The following is a 20161-nucleotide window of genomic DNA, read 5'->3' as shown; positions in this document are numbered from 1 at the left end:
CTTATATACGGTAGGGAGCTATGTTCAGAGAGTCTCTCTTCCCGTTGGCTCATGTACCTCCAACAAGTTATACTACAGTCACTCACAATTATTCATACTGATTCTGACATACACACATCTGTCTTAAAATGACCATTGCACTGTTTAAAAATCTCCCCACATCATTGGCATTGTAATGGTAAATAGAAAATAAACCACCCGTCTGTTTTCAAATATTTTCTGTATTATAAAATTTGCATTTAGACATAATCTCATTCTTTACAGCAATAAAAGGGAACAATCAAAGCATTTTCAATGACACACTGCAATTATAGTGGCGGAGAACAGAACTTAAATTGCAACATTAGCACTTGATTAAGACACGCACGGGACTTTCATTTTTCTACACTGACTGCATACTTTCGTGCACACACACAGCTCCCCCAGTTAGGTAATTACCTTATCTGTTTAGAGGATTCTCTCTGTGAATGTGGCTCTCTTGGCTTAACTCCAACGAAAAGGGACGCTTGCCTTCTCAAGCCGGGGTCATTGCCTGGAATTCTCAGCTTTTTCAGATAGGACAGCCTCTGCCAGTGGAAATGTAATTCTTTCAGCTTTCCCCAGTCTCGACTGCAGCAGGACACCCCCACAGCCAGGTCTTCTCCCCAGTAGTGCAGAAAGATGTCTGCCTGTCTTTTTCCCTGCTACTGCCCACTAAAACTTTCCTCTCAGCCCTCTTTATGACGTGTTCCAATGAAATCCATCATCTCTCATCCTCCTACTTTTAAACAATAGCTTCGCTTATACATTTGCAATTGTTGCAAATCTGACTTCCTTCCTCCTGCAGTTACTGTGCACAACAACACGGATAATCAGGCAGAGAAGAGAGGAAAAATCTGCACACTCATTTAACTGGTTTTCAAAATATGCCTAATTCTGCAGTAGAGAACACATTTTATTAGTGAGTTATAATAAAATAAGGTTTTATTAGTCAGGTTAATGGTTAATATGTTAGCTGTTAATTTTCAAATGTGTCTCTAGCAATATAGGCATTTCAGGTGAAAAATAGTGTGCATTTTTAAATGAACACGTGTGCTTTTAACTGTAAAAATAGCTTTGCATCTTATATGTTAAAATCGTTTTTTGACTGAATAGCCTGTCTTTCCTTGTTAATCTGCTAACCCATATAGCAATGCACCGCACCCTTGTGGTGGTGCTGCAAAAAAAAAAATGCTACTTGTGCAGTAGTGCTGTAATGCTACTTGTGCAGTAGTGCTGTAATGCTACTTGTGCAGTAGTGCTGTAATGCTACTTGTGCAGTAGTGCTGTAATGCTACTTGTGCAGTAGTGCTGTACTCTGTGCTGTAACATGCCAAATATCCTTACAGGTCTCCAGGGAGGGGTTAGATGGTGCATCTACATTGATTGGGACCAGATTAAACATAAAACAGGATGACCACATGCGCTAGTGTGAGTTTACCCCAGGGAGGTAGGGGATGCGAACTACCATAGGTGCATTCAGGCCATGTTATCTTGCACCCCCCAAAATCAAAAGGCATGGGGGTCTCCAGGAAGGGGTTAGATGGTGCATATACATTGATTGGGACCAGAGTAAACATAAAACAGGATGACCACTTGCACTAGTGTGAATAGCCCCAAGAGAAATAGGGGATGCAAATCACCATAGGTCCATTCAGGCCGTGATATCTTGCACCCCCTATAATCAAAAGGCATGGGGGTCTCCAGGGAGGGGTTAGATGGTGCATCTACATTGATTGGGACCAGATTAAACATAAAACAGGATGACCACATGCGCTAGTGTGAGTTTACCCCAGGGAGGTAGGGGATGCGAACTACCATAGGTGTGTTCAGGCCATGACATCTTGCACCCCCCACAATCAAAAGGCATGGGGGTCTCCAGGAAGGGGTTAGATGGTGCATCTACATTGACTGGGACCAGAGTAAACATAAAACAGGATGACCACATGCACTAGTGTGAATAGCCCCAAGAGAAATAGGGGATGCAAATTACCATAGGTCCATTCAGGCCATGATATCTTGCACCCCCCCCACAATCAAAAGGCATGGGGGTCTCCAGGGAGGGGTTAGATGATGCATCTACATTGATTGGGACCAGATTAAACATAAAACAGGATGACCACATGCGCTAGTGTGAGTTAACCCCAGGGAGGTAGGGGATGCGAACTACCATAGGTGTGTTCAGGCCATGACATCTTGCACCCCCCACAGTGAAAAGGTATGGCGGTGTTCCAGGAGGGGCTAGGGGGACGCCTCTATATTGGTTAGGACCAGAGTAAACATAAAACAGGATGCCCGCTTGCACTTGTGTGAATTACCCCAAGAGAAATAGGGGATGCAAATTACCATAGGTGCATTCAGGCCATGATATCTTGCACCCCCCACAATCAAAAGGTATGGGGGTGTTCCGGGAGGGGGTAGATGGTGCCTCTACATTTGTTGGGACCAGATTAAACATAAAACAGGATGACCACTTGCGCTAGTGTGAATAGCCCCAAGAGAAATAGGGGATGCAAATTACCATAGGTCCATTCAGGCTGTGATATCTTGCACCCCCCCACAATCAAAAGGCATGGGGGTCTCCAGGGAGGGGTTAGATGGTGCATCTACATTGATTGGGACCAGATTAAACATAAAACAGGGTGACCACATGCGCTAGTGTGAATAGCCGCAAGAGAAATAGGGGATGCAAATTACCATAGGTGCATTCAGGCCATGATATCTTGCACCCCCCTCAATCAATAGGCATGGTGGTCTCCAGGGAGGGGTTGGATGGTGCATCTACATTGGTTGGGACCAGATTAAACATAAAACAGGATGACCACTTGCGTCAGTGTGAGTTAACCCCAGGGAGGTAGGGGATGCAAATTACCATAGGTGCATTCAGGCCTTGTTATCTTGCACCCCCCGCAATCAAAAGGCATGGGGGTCTCCGGGAAGGGGTTAGATGGTGCATCTACATTGATTGGGACCAGAGTAAACATAAAGCAGGATGACCACTTGCACTAGTGTGAATAGCCCCAAGAGAAATAGGGGATGCAAATCACCATAGGTAAATTCAGGCCGTGATATCTGGCACCCCCCACAATCAATAGGCATGGGGGGTCTCCAGGGAGGGGTTAGATGGTGCATCTACATTGATTGGGACCAGATTAAACATAAAACAGGATGACCACATGCGCTAGTGTGAGTTTACCCCAGGGAGGTAGGGGATGCGAACTACCATAGGTGTGTTCAGGCCATGACACCTTGCACCCCCCACAATCAAAAGCTATGGGGGTGTCCAGGGAGGGGCTAGGGGGATGCCTCTATATTGGTTAGGACCAGAGTAAACATAAAACAGGACGACCGCTTGCGCTTGTGTGAATTACCCCAAGAGAAATAGGGGATGCAAATTACCATAGGTAAATTCAGGCCGTGATATCTGGCACCCCCCACAATCAATAGGCATGGGGGTCTCCAGGGAGGGGTTAGATGGTGCCTCTACATTGATTGGGACCAGATTAAACATACAGCCGGATGACCACGTGCGCTAGTGTGAGTTAACCCCAGGGGGGTAGGGGATGCGAACTACCATAGGTGCATTCAGGCCATGATATCTTGCACCCCCCACAGTGAAAAGGTATGGCGGTGTTCCAGGACGGGCTAGGGGGACGCCTCTACATTTGTTAGGATCACAGTAAACATAAACCAGGATGGCCACTTGCGCTAGTGTCAATAGCCCCAAGAGAAATAGGGGATGCAAATTACCATAGGTGTGTTCAGGACATGATATCTTGCGCCCCCCACAATCAAAAGGTATGGGGGTGTTCCGGGAGGAGGTAGATGGTGCCTCTACATTTGTTGGGACCAGATCAAACATAAAACAGGATGACCACTTGCGCTAGTGTGAATAGCCCCAAGAGAAATAGGGGATGCAAATTACCATAGGTGTGTTCAGGCCATGATATCTTGCACCCCCACAATCAAAGGGTATGGAGGTATCCAGGGAAGGGCTAGGTGGTGCCTCTACATCATTTGGGACCAGAGTAAACATATAACAGGATGTGTGTTACAGGTTTTGTGAATTACCATAGTTGCGTTCAGGCCATGATATCATGCACCCCAACAATGAAAAGGTATGGGGGTGTCAAGGGAGGAGGTAGGTGGTGCCCATACATTGGTAGGGACCAGATTAAACGTTAAACAGGATGACGACTTGTGTCATTGTGAGTTAACCCCAGGGAGACAGGGGATGCGAATTACCATAATACATGTAGGGGTGCTGATGGTGTCTCTCCCAGCATATATATGAGGTGAAAATGGGGTTGAAATAAAAAAGTCAACATTTTGGGGGTCATAGTAATTGGGGCACAGTAATCACATAGATCCGTCTTGGAAGCAGACACAGAATTGATAGTTGTAGCTGTAAATGGAAGGGCATCTTTCGGTTGGAAATGCCCCATTGTAGTGTGTGATGGCTGAATGCATGCTGAAGAACAGCACTGCTGAGGAAAAAAGGAAAGGAATTACAAAGACTCTCACTAGTCTGCATTTCATCCCCATACAAACAGCCCAAACTTTAGGTAGGGGGCTTGAGCCTCATTAACCCAGTGGTGTTGTATCCATGACATAGCGCAGCCCATACCAGTCACTTGCAGCAGTGTGTAATAGTGTGCAGTTTACCAAGCCGCGGGTGAACAGGGAGCTTAACACCAATTACGTAAAATACTGTTGACTTCCCTTCCCAATAACACATGCTGAAGGGAGACCCTACCGTGCACCCCCCTGCATTATGACAGAGTTGTGTGACTGAGCCCAACCTGCCCCTTTATCCTTAAGAGAGGCTCCGGCAGTGATTCCTCGTGCTTTGATGTTGGAATCAAATATAGAAAGGTTAATTATGCCATAAAAAATTAAAAAATGTTTAAGCGCCCCATCTACTGTAACAGTACAAACTTTCTTATTATTATACCATTTAAAATAATACGTGCGCCTGTCACAGTACAGCCTTTCTTATTTTGCCTGTAGTGTGATGTTGGAATAAAATATAGAAAGGTTAATTATGCCATAAAACATGTTTAAGCGCACCATCTACTGTAACAGTATAACCTTTCTTATAATTATACCATTTAAAATAATAACATGTGCGCCCTATGTGCTGTCACAGTACAACCTTTCTTATTTTGACTGTAGTGTGATGTTGGAATAAAATATAGAAAGGTTAATACAACTGAACGAATGCTAGGCTCCCAGACTTTCCACAGTATTAAAAAAAAAAAAAAAAAAACATGGGAAGCCGTATATTATACCATACTGTATGATATTCGGCTTCCCATGACAGAGTGAAGGCCCTGCAACAACGCCCACCTGGTAGCTCTGGCCAATCCCTCAATAGAGATGTTGGAGGGCGGGCTGTAGGCGGGCTATGACATTAGCTTTTCTTTTCGTGCTGCATGTATGGCTGGAGCCATCAAGTGGGCGTGACTCCGAAGATTGCCGAACACTGCCTCCCACAATCTATCATGGCCTGCAGGATAGCATACAACACCGGCAGTCAGCGGAGGACGATTTTCTTCTTTCAAATTCCAGATAACGATTCGCTCGTAGAATATTTGAAATGAACCGATTTTTTGACGATGTATTAAATGCACATTATGAGCCAGACGCTTTAAACTATAAGATACCATAAGCGGACGGATAGTTTAAAAAAGCTAAGTATACTATTAAAAAAAATACTTGTCAGAAGTGGGATTCGAACCCACGCCTCCAGAGGAGACTGCGACCTGAACGCAGCGCCTTAGACCGCTCGGCCATCCTGACATTACATACGATACCATGTGCAACCTATAGAGAATATGTGAATGTCGCGTGTCTGCCATATTTTCTGATAAGTTTAGCAAAGTAGAAAGTCTATGGTTTGTTCTATACGCCTACAACTACTGAATGCTGCCAACGGAGCCACAAATTAAATGCTTTACCTCTCGCCGTATTTTCACTGTGCACATTATAGTTTTCGGCAGGATAGATTAACGGCTATTGGAGTCCAGTGTTTGTGTTTTATAATCCATATCAGTACCTAAAATTAATTCCTGCGTTTAGAAACCCCCTGCTTTACATTGTAGATGGCTGACAGCTTGCGTGAGTACAGTAGGTTTTCTAATCGAGAGAAATTCCGAGGCAGTTCTCACCGTGAGCAGTGGAATACCCGCTCTAATACGGAATACAAGCTCTGATACTGACCTTATTGAAAACTGTGACAGGATTTTACAGTTTTGCTGTTTTTAAACAGCGCGTTTAAAGAAAAAATATTTAAAAACTGAAAAAGCCGAAAATATTCGTACGAGAAAAAAAAAACCGAGGTTCCACCGAGATTTGAACTCGGATCGCTGGATTCAAAGTCCAGAGTGCTAACCATTACACCATGGAACCGTCATGTTCATTAGCTAGCCATAGATTGTACACGTATCTCTCAACACATGGTGCTGCTGCTCTTTATAGTTATTGTATGAGCTAAAAACTGAAATTATGAAGGGAGAAGTCATTGCAAAAACATGTATACTTTGATGAAAACGGGTGAGTGGAAAGGTATAGTTTGATTAAATGGGTCGGTGGGGTTTGATTTGGAACTGTAATACTGTTCATCCTTTTTTAAAAGTTATAATTTTTCAGTGTTATGCATATTATTTTATCACAGGAACTTTATGTGATCGACCGTATTACAGTAGAATATTGCAGCAATTTACCTACAATGAGTGAGTCTAATTCACCATAAACATATCTTTCGCATTCTTTCGAATGAAGGGATTGCACAAGTCTTTATCCACATCTCGCGCTCAACACTTTGACATGGTATTCCCTGTTGTGGGCTGTCCCCGGTCCTCGGGGCAGCCCACCGATACAGTTGGGATCACCCGACAACGCAGAGACGTCGGTGGGCAACCACCAGGTCACGGTAGGGGTTCACCCTACGGCACCCGGTCTCACAAGTACGGAGGGGGCTCACCCCCGGTCACCAGCAGCCGCGGCTCCGAGGGCACTCGGGCCGCGCTGCACACAAGGCCACGACCACGTGGAGACGGACACACAGACACAATAACTCAGACACGAGTTGCCACTTCCTGGGGCTCTGCTGCTCTGCCCTGCAATGCCAGTAGAGCCCCTTTTATTGTTACAGCGTCATGACGCAGTCATGACACGCACGCAGCGGGGACCACTAGACCCGCACACAACATCCCTCCTTTATTATAAACAAAACAAAAATAAAAAACCCACCGTACCCCTACATCATCACATCAAACATTGGGTGCATTCTAGGCCAAGCACCACTTAACGGCTGCTAATCCTGAACCGTTGACCACTGCAAACAAACATGTGTGTTCTAGTCCTCACACCACGGGTCCCGGTCACGGGCTGGGGAAGTTCAGAAGATTCCCGGATCAAACTGGCCACTGGCACCGCTGCAGGACAAGAAGAATATGCTCTCTTCATATTCCTCCTCCCCCACATCATACAGTACTTCTCGGGGACCCTCCGCCACCTGGACCGCCGCCACTTTGGGGGTCTTTCTCGCCTTCGCCTCATTCCCCCCTGATGGCCCCACCATGCAGCTGGGGCTGGGGCGAGGCACACTCGTGCGAAGTGATCCCCTTTTCCGCACCTTCCACAGATATGTCCTATCGCCGGACAGTCCTGCGGGTGTGGCAGATCCCACCCACACTGATGACATACGGTGGCATTGGGGTCTCTCCTCAGCCGGTCTCCCCTCCTTATCACTCTTCCTCCTGGCCACCTGCCAACAGCGGCCACCTCCTCAACCTTCACTCGCTGCATGGGGACCTCCATCTTGAGGTGGTGTCTAGAGGAATCCATGACCGAGGCCCACACCTCCGCCAGATCCTGGGCCCGGCCAAGCTCCAATATTCGATCGAGGGTCAGCGCTGGGTCCCTCAGAACCTGCTTGCGCAGTTTGGCGGAGCTGCAGCCATAGATGATTTGCGCCCGGATCTCGTCCTCCTCGAAATTTCCCAGGGCACAGGACAGTGCAATGCCACGCAGCTTCCCATGGAATGCATCGAGGCTTTCCCCTCCTGCCTCGCACATCTCATCCTGAACCTCTCATAGTCCCTGATGACCATGGCCCTGAAATACTCATTCAGGACTGTGATGGCTGCGTCGTATGACTGATCTCGGGGCTTTAATGTCTTGAACAGTCTCTGGACGGCCAGCCCGGCAGAGTACAGGAGTGTCGGGCATTTGGCTGCGTCTTTGATCTCCATTGCAGCGAAATACAACTCCTGGTTCTCCACCCAGGCCACCCACTGGGCCCCCAGACTTGCAGGCGCACCCAGGACATCGAAAAGGGGTATTGGTGCCAGCTGACCCCAACATACCCCCTCCTCGTCCGACATGTTTAGTATTGTTGGGGATGCCAGCCTCAGTCACTGGCGTTGAGGGATGCCCGCAGTCCTGGGCCTCAGGTAGCTTGACCCCTTTTCCCCCACCCCCGGTTGATTTCACCGGAGCCTCTTGGTTTCCCCTGCCCAGGGCGCATGAGCACTCCAGGTGGAGCCGCAACCCATAGGGCCCTGTTGGGTACTACTGTGGGGGTTGGATGACACCCCTATTCCCGGCAGTTCTCTTTTTTTTTTCCATTCCTTTGCTTTCACCCAGATGCGGTCCGGGGCATGAGGGGTGTCCTCTTCTCACTTGCCCCACGCAGGATGTACTCCTTGCCAACGCCGGTGTCGAGGTCAGGCAATTGAGCTCTGCCCCTTTCCTTTGTCCACGGGGCTAGGCCAGTGCTGGGGCCCTGCCCCTTACTTGTTGTTGGCCGCTGCTGGGCCATGCCCTTTTTTCGGGGCAACCTCCGGTGTGTTCTCCGCCCGGGGATTTTCCTGGCCGGTCGGGTATTGTTTTTTTTTTTTTTTTTTGAAAAATGAACGTTTTCACTGACTGCAGCCCGGGGCACAGCGGATGCACTCGCCACCCTGATGGAGAGCGCCGCCGCGGGCTGAATCTCTAGGTCCCGCCCCCTTCCTTTGTTCCGGGGCCTGGGCCTCCACGTGGCACACGCCGCAGGCCACACCTCTCCGGCCCAGCGGAAGAGTGCACCGCTTCTTCCAGGCAGGGCCAGGCGACCTGCGTGGCAACACCCCTGCAAGTCCCTCGGCCCCTGCAATGCTGCCGCCACCACGTGCTTCTAACCACACGGCCGCCGACTGCGGCCGCGTGCGCAGGTCCTTTGTCCACCCGCCCGCTGCGAATGTCAGAAGGCGGTGCGACTTCCTCGTCGCCAATGTTGTGGGCTGTCCCCGGTCCTCGGGGCAGCCCACCGATACAGTCGAGATCACCCGACAATGCAGAGACGTCGATGGGCAACCGGCGGGTCGCGGGTTGGGGTTCACCCTACGGCGCGGTCTAACAAGTTCGGAGGGGGGTCCCCCCTGGTCACCAGCAGCCGCGGCTCCGAGGGCACTCGGGCCACACGCACTTATTAATGGATGCCATGAACCTCCCTGCATCTGCATTGGTTTGGGGCCAGTACGGTGTAATGTGGTGATGTCAGACTCCTACATTGTCAATGAAGCGTTGGAATGCTTTTCTTTTGAACGGAGGGTTGTTGTTGCTTTTGAGCGATGAAGGTATTCCGTGGACAGCAAACAATTTTCTCTAACGATTTTAGGATGATTGCTGCATCGGTGGAGTTGACAGGTTCGACTTCTGGGTATCCTGTATATTCATCTACGGCCACTAGGAGGTAGGCCTAGTTGGCGATTGTGCAAAAGTCTATGCTCACTGTGTGCCAACGGCACTCGCTTCGCGGTGGGCATGCCATGGGTTCTGGTGGTCCAGGTCTGCGCGTGGCCAGACATGCGTCCCGTTTCTACCAGGGTCATGACTCTCTGCTGTATTTGCGGCATCCACACTCATGACTTGAGGAAGGCCTTTGTCTTAACGATCCCCTGGTGCCCTTCGTGCGCATGCTGGAGTGCTCTCTCTTGTAGGGTGGATGGCATTACAACGCAGTGTCCCTTGAGGATTAGGCCTTCTGGGGAGAAAGATAGTTCATGTCGCATCCCAAACAGGGCTTGCATAATTTCCTGTGCTTGGGACGTCCGGTGGACGACAGCGGTGAGGAACGTTTTCCATTCGCCCATTAGTATGGTTTCCTTGATCATTTGGAGACAGTGGTCTTTGGTCGTTTCCGCTGCTATTTCCTCCAACCTCATTGCTTTGGATTTGGCACAGGCAATGATCTGGCACACATGCTCCTCTGTTTCTTTGGCTGCTTCGCATTGCATTGCAGTGGCGGGTTAGGGGTGTCGCGACAGAAAATCTGCTGGGTTGTCGGCTCCTGCTCTCTATTGTACCTCGACATCGAATTGCTGTAGCTGGAGCATCCAGCGTTCAATCCTGGCTGGGGGCGTGTCGTGCTGACCCCTTGAAGATTGGGACTAGGTGTTTGTGGTCTGTCAGTACTTTCACGGGGTGGCCTAGGATGTATACATGAAAGTGCCTGCAGCCCTATATGGTAGCGAGGGCCTCCTTCTCTATGTGAACGTAATTGCTCTCTGTGGGAGTGAGGGCTCTACTGGTGAAGGCGATGGGAACTACGGTTCCTTCCCGGTCAGTTTGTGTGAGAACTGCGCCAAGGTCAACGGGGCTGGCATCGACTAGTAGTTATGTTTTCCGTGATGTGTCAAAGAAGGCCATGGTGGCCTTGCTGGATAGAGTCTTTGATCTTCTGGAACGCCATCTCATGGTCCTCACCCCACTCCCATGTCGACTTTGTTTTCGTGAGTTCTCGCACTGGAGTGGCAATGGTGGCCAGGTCTGAGATGAATCTCCCGCAGTTTGTTGCCATGCCTAAAAAACTAGGGACTTCTGTTGCATTGGTGGGGGCTTGTGCGTTTTTGATGTCCGCCACTTTTCCGGTATCTTGGGAGACTCTTTTTTCATTGAATACGTATCCTAAAAAAACCTCTTCATGGAGGGTCAACCCAGACTCTTCCAGTCTTTGAAGCGTTGCCGTTAGTCGGCTGTTGTGTTCTTCCTCTGTTTTGCCATAGACTAGAATGTCATCACTGACATTGGTGACCCCTGGGAGCTCCTGGAGATCTTTCCTTATTTCGTGTTGAAATACCTCTGCAGCAGAGGAAATTCCAAAGTTGAGCCGACGGTATCTTCTTAGCCTAAGGTGTGACGAGAAGGTAGTAATGTACCTCAAGTCCTTGGCCAGATGAATCTGGTGGTACCCCGATCTAAAATCTAATTTGCTGAAGACGGCAGCGGTGGTGGCAGTTAGGTCCACAATTAGGTCGTCCACCGTTGGTGTAATGTGCCTTTCTCGCGCTACTGCCACATTGGGCCAGCGCATATCGATACATATATGTACTGCTTGTGGTTGTTTAGGCTTCACTGTCACTACCATGGGGGACACCCAGGGTGTGGGGCCTGTAATTTTCTCAATTATTCTGAGTTCTTCGAATTTGTTAAGTTCCACCTCAATGGCTTCCCTCAAGTGGAAAGGGACTCTTCGGTGCCGGACGGCCCTCGGTACTAGCGTGGGGTCGATGTGAAGTTTCACAGTCCTCCCTTTCAGGCATCCGATGCCTTGAAACAGCTTCCTGTGTTTGGCCAGTAGGTGGTCGATTTCCTTGGAGTGGATCGCAAATGTGGATACTATCAACTCTAGTCTTTTGGCGGTTGGGTAGCTGAACAGATTCTCAATTCCGTATCAACAACATAGATACGTGTTTTGCAGCTCTTCTCGATGTACGGTTTTGAAATACCCTACGACCGGCAGGGGCTTTTTGCAACCATATGCAAATAGTTGTACGGGTCTTCACCGCTGGTCTGGGGTTCAGCTTGTCGAACTTGGTGGTCGGCAGGACATTCACTGTGGCGCCAGTATCAATCATCATCTTCACCGGGATGTCACCGACCATCACCATGTATCTGCGATGCGATCTGCTGTTTGGTTGTTTGCCATGGCTGGCTTGACTGCCGAGATCATGAGGGCTTTCGCTCGTCTCGCCTTGTGGTAGCGGCTCATTCGGTCTGGGGAATGTCCTCTGCCTGATTGGTCGTCGTCGTCACTGCTGCTGTCTGCATCGTCTCCTTCGACTGGCCGGGTTCGCCTGCCCGGGTTCGCCTGCCCGGGTTCGCCTGCTATGCATGTCGCGGGTCTGGTTAGGCTGTCTCAGCGGGCAGAGGTCAGGTTGCCGTGGGCAGAAGGGTTGCATATTCCTGGATCTTGGATCATTCCTCCATTCCTGGGAGTTCCTTTGATGCAAATGTTCTTTGGCTCTTCGCAAGTTCAGGCACACCGAAGCATGGTGGTTGACTTTCGCGCACTTATAGCACGTGGTGCCATATGCTCGGCAGGGTTTCCCTTTGTGTTGTTGGCCGCCGCACCATAGACAGTCTCTGGGCTTGTTGACTGCTTGCCCTTGTTGGGGCCGGTTCTGCCGCAGTGCATTGATAGTGGTCATGCTATTATGTAGTGTCTCGGTTTCGAGTGGCAGGCGACTGATCATCTGCCCCATTTCTGCCACGTGCTCATCCATCCTTTCTCGTTGTCGTCCCATAGTGAGAATGGTGTCTAGCGGGAGGTTCATTTCCGATAAGATGGTTCTATGGAGCTTCTTGGAGGAGAGGCCATGTATGACCTGCTGTCTGACTGCAAATTTATTCTTAGGACAGTCGTATCCAAAGGCCATTTTTCGTGGCCTACCATGGAAGTCGATGCTTTCTTGAGGGCGTTGTCTTGCCTGGCTCATTTCGAAGCGTTCAAAGTCTGGGCTTCGTTGGGGCTTGCATGTTCTTGTTAGGACAGCTTTTGCAGTTTTATAGTCATCTTCCGTGCCCCGGTTTGGGAGCACGTTGAAGAGCCTCAGCATCATGGTGCCAAGGTCGAGCATGAGGAATGCCTTTTTTCTTCCTTGACAGTGATCTTGTGTGACATTAGACTTAGTTCAAATTGCTGGACCCATAGCTCCAGCGGAGTGCTGCCCGGGGGATAAGCGGCTCAAATGGCTTCATGAACGTGTCCTGCATGGTATCTAACCACGTGCTGGTGTCCACATTCTGGTTCGGTGGTCTTAAGCTATTGTGTGGCTTTGTGCAGGTGTCAGGGTGTTGGGCGCACAGGGGAACACGTGTGCTTGTTAGGGCGTGCCTCCCTCGCAGTTCGGGCTGGTTCTCTCTGCCCTCAGCAATATTTGCTAGTGTTGAGATGTCCTTCACTCGTGCTGGGCAGTGCACTGTCTTTCATAGACTTGTAGGGGTGAATGTTTTGCCTGCAAGCCTGTGGCATGGGCCTGGGAGGCCAATAACGGAGTTCAGTGCTATCTATAGTGCTGTAGAGTGGATGTTTGCTTGCAGGCTAATGGTGAGGGCCTGGGAGCCCAGAAGCGAGTTTCGGTACTTCTTTTTGGTGGCCTCTGGTACGTGGTAGTGCTTGCCAGCATGCAATTAGCAATATGTGTGGGGGATAAGCTCTAATTGGAGCGCAGCGCCTTATCTTTACTCACTGTTGCGCTCAGGTGTACTTGTCCGACGGCCAGGCACTGTGTGGGGGACGGGCACGACTCTGCAGTGAGTCTGCGGGCCCGAGGGTGCCTTGGGCATGAGAGTGGGCCAATGCAGTGTTGTGCCATAATAGGTAAGGGGCGACAGCGGGTGGGCTCAGACTCCGTCCTTCGTCGCCAGTGTGTGAGGTGCAGTGAGGGACAGCCTCAGCAGACCGGGACGCGCAGCGCCGGAGACCAAGAAAGTAGACACACACCAGTGGATGTGGTGTAGAGTGGTGAATGCCTTGGCAGGCTTTTCCACTCCCATTTATTCTGTTCACTCACGTGGTCTCGACCGACCACGTCATCTTCCCCATCACGTGGTTATCACAGACAGTAGCAGTGCCATTCCAACAAATCTCCTCACCCCTTTAGGTATAAATGCTGTGTTCCCCAACAGACTGAGTAATACACAGGTGCACAACTTAAGGCCTGCGGGCCAAAAGTGGCCTGCCATGAAGGGCTTGGCATCCCGCCGAAGGGTAAAAGACGTTCCTAATTTAGATCAACCCGCAACAAAAACAAACAAGCCACCCTCCATTAGGAAAGTCTTCATTGCCCAGAAAAAATACCTGCCCTCTATATGTTCAGTGCATGCACTACGTTGCTGTACCACTTGCGAGCGACATAGAGGATTTGCTGGACTAATAGACGGCCAGCACTGTGGCTGGAGTGGCGAATGAGGCTTGTTACCGAAAGGCATGTCAGTCTTGTTACACCAAGGACAGCTGCTTCCTGGAGTAGGCCTTGAGGTGCTCCCAATGATCCATGCTGTTTGTTGGGGGGAGGGTGAAATGAGAAAGTGGCATGCCGTTTGTTATGGGGTGGGGGTTTTGTCATGCCATTTGTTCGGGGTGGCATGACGCCTATCAGGGTCCTGGGGGAAGGGTGTAGTGGGAACCGAACCGGGACACGTCATTTGGTGTGCGTTGGTGGGGATTAAGGAGACCAAGGACATGCCGGTTGGTAGAGGTAGGAAAGAGAGTAGAGGGAACAAAGACATGCAGTTTGGTGTGGGTGATGTGTGTAGACAGAGGGACCAGGGATATGCCATTTGGTGGGTGGTGCAGGCAGTAGTGGGACCAAGGACATGCCATTTGGTAGAGGTAGGAGAGAGTAGGGGGGATAGGGACATGCTGGTTGGTGGAGGTGCGAGGAGGCAGGGACAAAGACGTGCCGTTTTGTGAAGTGGGTGGAAAAGGGTCATGCCTTTTGGTGGATATGGTGGGACTAGGGATATGCTGTGTGGTGGGAGGTGGGGAGGAGCTGAGGCATACTGTTTGGTCGCGGGACCGGAGACATGCTGCTTGGTGGGAGGGGGGGCAGGGACCAGGGCCATGCTGTTTGGCAGGGGGGGAAGGGGGGGTGGGGTGGCACTCCTCAAAATACACGTTCCATGTGTTTAATAAAATGTGGAGGGTGGGTGATAGCAGATAGTGGCATGCCGTTTGTTATGGGGTGGGGTTTTGGCATGCCGCTCGTTCGGGGTGGCATGCCGTCCATCAGGGTCGGGTGTAGTGGAACCGAACAGGGACATGTCATTTGGTGAGCATTGGCGGGGAGTAAGGAAACCAAGAACATGTCATTTAGTGGAGGTAGGAGAGAGAGTAGAGGGAAAAAAGACATGCAGTTTGGTGGGTGTGATATGTGTGGAGGGACCAGCTGTTTGGTGGGGAGACCGGAGACATGCTGTTTGGTGGGAGGGGGGCAGGGACCAGGGACATGCCGTTTGGTGGGTGTGGTGGGGACCAGTGACATGCTGTTTGGTGGGGTGGAGGGGCAGGGACATGCTTTTGGTGGAGGATGGAGGGCCAGGGATATGCTGCTTGAATGTAGTGGGGGACGAAGGAAATGCTGCCTAGTGGGGGTTGGGGGTGGACAAGATAAGCACTCCTCAAAATACATGTTCCATGTGTTTAATAAAATGTCAACGAGTTGTAAAAGCACCCTGCCGCTCCCCCCCACACACACATTTACAGTTCAGCCCACTGTAGGTAGCATGTAAGGTACATTGGGCACTCTGGCAAAACCAGTTGTGCACCCCGGGAGTAATGGATATCTGTGACTGATATATGTCATTTCATGAGTGAATGAAGTCCAATATTTGGATATCTCCAGACACTGCCATTGCAAATAAACAGGATTGATTCCGGGGCTGCAGCAACTGCAGCAATTCGAAGAGACAGGATTACATGTTTTTAGCAATAGGGGCGTATAGTAGTATTGGTGCACAAACGTTATGAGCATTGTCAGTTTGCTCCTGCACTGATTTCACCAGCCCACATCGTTGTGTGGATGGACCGCTGTTGCGGTCATTCTCCCTAGATGGGAAGTGACATTGGGGTTAGGGAGGGGAGGCGAGGGGTTTCCGGCAGTTACTGCTGTTGTTAAAATAAAGCATGTTGCAGCTCACCCCTGCTCCCGCGTGATATTTCCTGAGGGCGGTTAACGGGTCAGCGCAAAACCCTACAATTGGCGACGAGGGGTGTCCGACACCCGCTCGTGCCATCGCGAGGTCTGCAGTCGAGCGGCCTGGCGCATCGGCGCACCTCTACACCAGGAACATGCAATTAGGGGCAGCAGACAGGCCCAGGAGCGTTGCGCAGAGACGCGCACAGGCTCAAGTAATTGGCGCAACCCCACGCAGCAACCAGGGAGTGCACAGGCCCCACAGTCTCCGTCAAGAGGCCCCGACACGCGCACACGCAGTGGCGCACAAGCAGAGGCTGCCATCATCCCGCACACCACGTGTAGGGAAGGCAGGTGAAATGGCAGGCACAGCACACGTCGGCTACGTGTAGCACACCCCAGGCGGAAGGGACACGTGCGGCAGGCACACAGGGAGGAGATACCCCCTGCAGCCAGGTGGGGCACATAAGCAAAGAGGAGTGCACACAGCCAGAGAGTGGCACGCAAGCCCCAAGGAAGGGAGGAAGCAAAGAGTAGTGCACATAGCCAGAGAGTGGCACGCAAGCCCCAAGGAAGAGAGAAGAGAAATGCTACACCCAGGAACAACGCCCCAATAGGCGCACAGGACCAGACCACAGCTGCCAGAGCCGCGAGCCTCAGGCCCCTACGCACAGCGCCATGTCCAATCCATTAAGCCCCGTGGCATCCTCATCGGGTGGCGCAGGAACGGCGGCAGATGACACACAACAGGCTCAAGGGGCAGGAAACGCATCGCAAAACATGCCCATGCCAGGCCCTTTTGACCTCAGAGACACCTCCAACCTAGGACCCAGGTGGGTCATATGGCTACATGATTTCAAATTTTACGCAGGAGCAATAGGCCTCACAGATGACACGAGACTCAAAAACATGCTGTTCTTTTGCCGTAGACCCGGCTGTGAGAGACATTGTAGGTGAACTATTGAACGTGGACACAGTGACATACGGGGAACTTCATGGCAAACTCTCAGAATACTTTGCCCCCCACACTAACATTGACTACGAGCGTCACGTATTTCACACCACGAGACAAGAAAAAGGGGAATCGATGGACAACTTCGTGATGTGCCTTCGCATCAAACTGAAGTATTGCAAATTTCACAAATATTCAAACGAGGAGGCGCTAAGGTCTCAAGTGATAGCTGGCTGCATATCACAACCTTTTAGAAAACAACTGCTTCAAAAACAAAGGTCGCTGGAAGAAATACTTGCATTAGCCAGGATGGAGGCAGCAGTAGAATCGCAACTGGACAATTTGGGCAAAGTCACCATCCAACAGCCGACATCCAACACGGACACGATCCATAAACTGTACAGCTCCCCTACTCAAGGCGGAAAACCCGCGGACGCCACATGCTATCGCTGCGAATACGAATATCCACACACAGGAGAATGCCCTGCAGTAGCACAACAATGCGCTGCATGCGGCGGAATGGACCACTATAGAGCGGTCTGCAAGAACGCGCCAGGACCGGCACCCAGCAGCCAGAGGCACCAGGAGAGACGAAGAAGCTCACGCCTCAGCCCCCCAGCCAGCAGAGGAGAAGGAGAACAGGTGGCACCAAGAAGGGAGGACAGAGCCCGCAGAAGTTCATATGCAAGCGAAGACAAGAGGCCGTCGGACAGCTCCAGAAGGTCCCAGAGGAGGAGATTCGTCAGATATATCGAGATGCGATTCCCATCCAGCAGCGAAACCCAATCATCAGAAGAGGACCAGAGGAAGAAGGGATACGTGTGGGCTCTCAACAACGCCACGGCCACCCAGCACAGCCCCACCCTCACATTACAAGTCAACAACAGCCCCCTAGAATTCCTCATCGACACGGGTGCGACAGTCAACATCATAAGTGAACAAGCGTACAACTCCCTCACTAGTCCACCAAAAATCCAAAAAGCTACGGTAGACATTCACCCGTACGGGGCGATGACCCCGCTACCCTGCAAAGGCATAATCTCAGCATGGTGCGTACACAAATCTCACACCGCAAAGATCCCCCTACACATACTGAAGACAGAAGCCAACAGTGGGTGTATCCTAAGCTTTAAGCCAGCGGTAGAAATGGGCCTGGCCCACATCTTATTCCAACTAATGGCCCACAAATACTTTGCCAGACCGGAGGCCATAGAACAGGCTTTTCCAAATTTCTTCAAAGGCCTGGGGAAGCTGAAACACAGGAAAGTACAGCTCCACATCAATCCTGAAGTCCCGCTGGTCGCCCAACACTATCGCGGCATACCCTTGAACATCCAACAAGTAGAGGAAGAACTGGACAAGCTCATAAAACTCAATGTCATCGAGCCAGTCTCCGGAACAACGCCATGGTTGTCACCCATAGTTCCAGTCCCCAAGAAATCTCCAGAGGGATCTAAACGCCTGTCCGTAGTCATGAGAAGGGCAAACATAGCGATTGAGAGGGAGAGACATCAAGCACCCAGGATCACCGACATGATCCACCTTCTCCATGGAGCACGAGTCTTCTCCAAGCTGGGCTTAACAAAAGGGTATCATCAAATCGAAATAGCCCCTGAATCAAGATACATAACAACCTTTGTGACACATCTGGGGCTTTTTCAGTACAAAAGACTCAGTTTTGCCATTTCATCCACCGCTGAGATTTTCCAAGAGGAAATCCATCGAGTCATCAGGCACGTACTGCCTAAACTACTCAGACGACGTCTTAGTCTTCGGAAAAACCAAGGAGGAACACGACACGGCACTACACAGGGTGTGTGCAGCCCTAGAAACGGCAGGACTTACACTCAACAAGGCCAAATGTGAATTCGGCAAAGCCTCCCTATGCTTTTTCAGACATATTTTTTCCAACAAAGGCATGCGGCCAGACCCAGACAAGGTGGCTGCCCTCAATTCGGCCTCGCCCCCCAAAACTGTAACAGAACTGCAGTCATTCCTCGGCTTGGCCAGCTACTGTTTGAGATACCTCAAGGACTATGCCACAGTCAGCAACCCACTGCGCTTGCTAACGCGGAAAGATCAACCATACATCTGGTCTGATGACTGCCAGAAAGTTTTTGAAGCAATACGCAATGCCATCGCGAAGGCAGAAGACATGGCCTACTCTGATGCAAAAAGGGACACAGAGGTAATAGTCGACGCCAGCCCGGTCGGGCTGGGAGCCATCCTCACACAAGGGACCCCGAGGCACCTGTAAACATATACATAGTGGCATACGCCAGTAGAAGCCTGACCCCAACGGAACAAGCTTACTCTCAAGCAGAAAAGGAAAGCCTTGCAGTGGTATGGGCGTGTGAGTACTTTCATTTGTTTCTGTATGGGAAGGAGTTCACAATCGCAACGGACCATCAAACCCTGCTCACAATATATGGAGACCCAAAGGCAAGAATGCCTCCGCGGATAGCCAGGTGGGGATTACGCCTGCAAGACTACAAATTTGTCATCAAACACTGCCCAGGAAAAGAGGACAACCCGGCAGACTACTTGCCCCGTCACCCAACAGGACCGGCGAGCCCCCAGCCATTCATAGCGGACACATACATCAATTATGTAGTACGCCACTTACAGCCCCTGCCAGTGGGGTGGGCAGACATCATCACACAATCGGAACAAGACCCGGCCCTCCGGATAGTCCGACACTGCATACAGGAGGAAAGGAGAGCGCACATGAGACAACAGGCTAACAGGAGTCAGAGGCGGTCCAAGAGGACATCAAATGGATAGACCACGTCCGAGAGGAACTCTCCATAGTAGATGAACACGTCGTGTTAAAAGGATGCAAGGTACTCATCCGGGAGGCGCTGCGAGCAAAAACTATACATACAGCGCATGAAAGCCACAGAGGGGTGGATGCCACCAAGCGGCTACTAAGACAAAAAGTATGGTTCCCGAGACTTGACGCCATGGTGGAAGAAACTGTGGGGAAATGCCTGACGTGTGAACAAATAGCACCACCACCACACCCGAACCGGCTCCAGATGTCACCCCTACCAGAACAAGTATGGGAGGAATTGGCGGTGGACTTCTTTAGACCGCTGCGAGACGGCACCTACATGCTAGTGTTAATCGACAAACACTCCCGATTCCCCGAAGCTCAAATCGTGGAGAGCACGGCCGCCTCAAGCGTCATTCCTGCCCTGGATCGCATGCTGTCCACATACGGAAT

At 50.7% G+C, this 20161-nt stretch overlaps 2 non-coding genes across 2 annotated transcripts; both read right to left on the bottom strand.

Moving 5' to 3' along the window:
- Positions 1-5737: 5737 nt before the first annotated feature.
- TRNAL-CAG (transfer RNA leucine (anticodon CAG)) lies at positions 5738-5820 on the bottom strand. Its single transcript has one exon. It is a non-coding gene; the product is annotated as a tRNA-Leu (tRNA).
- Positions 5821-6357: 537 nt separating this feature from the next.
- TRNAQ-UUG (transfer RNA glutamine (anticodon UUG)) lies at positions 6358-6429 on the bottom strand. The gene has a single exon. It is a non-coding gene; the product is annotated as a tRNA-Gln (tRNA).
- Positions 6430-20161: the final 13732 nt, after the last annotated feature.

Source organism: Ambystoma mexicanum (assembly GCF_040938575.1).
Source record: "Ambystoma mexicanum isolate Mex_15411 chromosome 12 unlocalized genomic scaffold, UKY_AmexF1_1 Mex_chr12_unloc.2, whole genome shotgun sequence".
NCBI classification, from domain to species: domain Eukaryota; kingdom Metazoa; phylum Chordata; class Amphibia; order Caudata; family Ambystomatidae; genus Ambystoma; species Ambystoma mexicanum.
The sequence above is the reverse complement of the archived record's forward strand: the minus strand, read 5'-3'. Positions and strand labels throughout refer to the sequence as shown.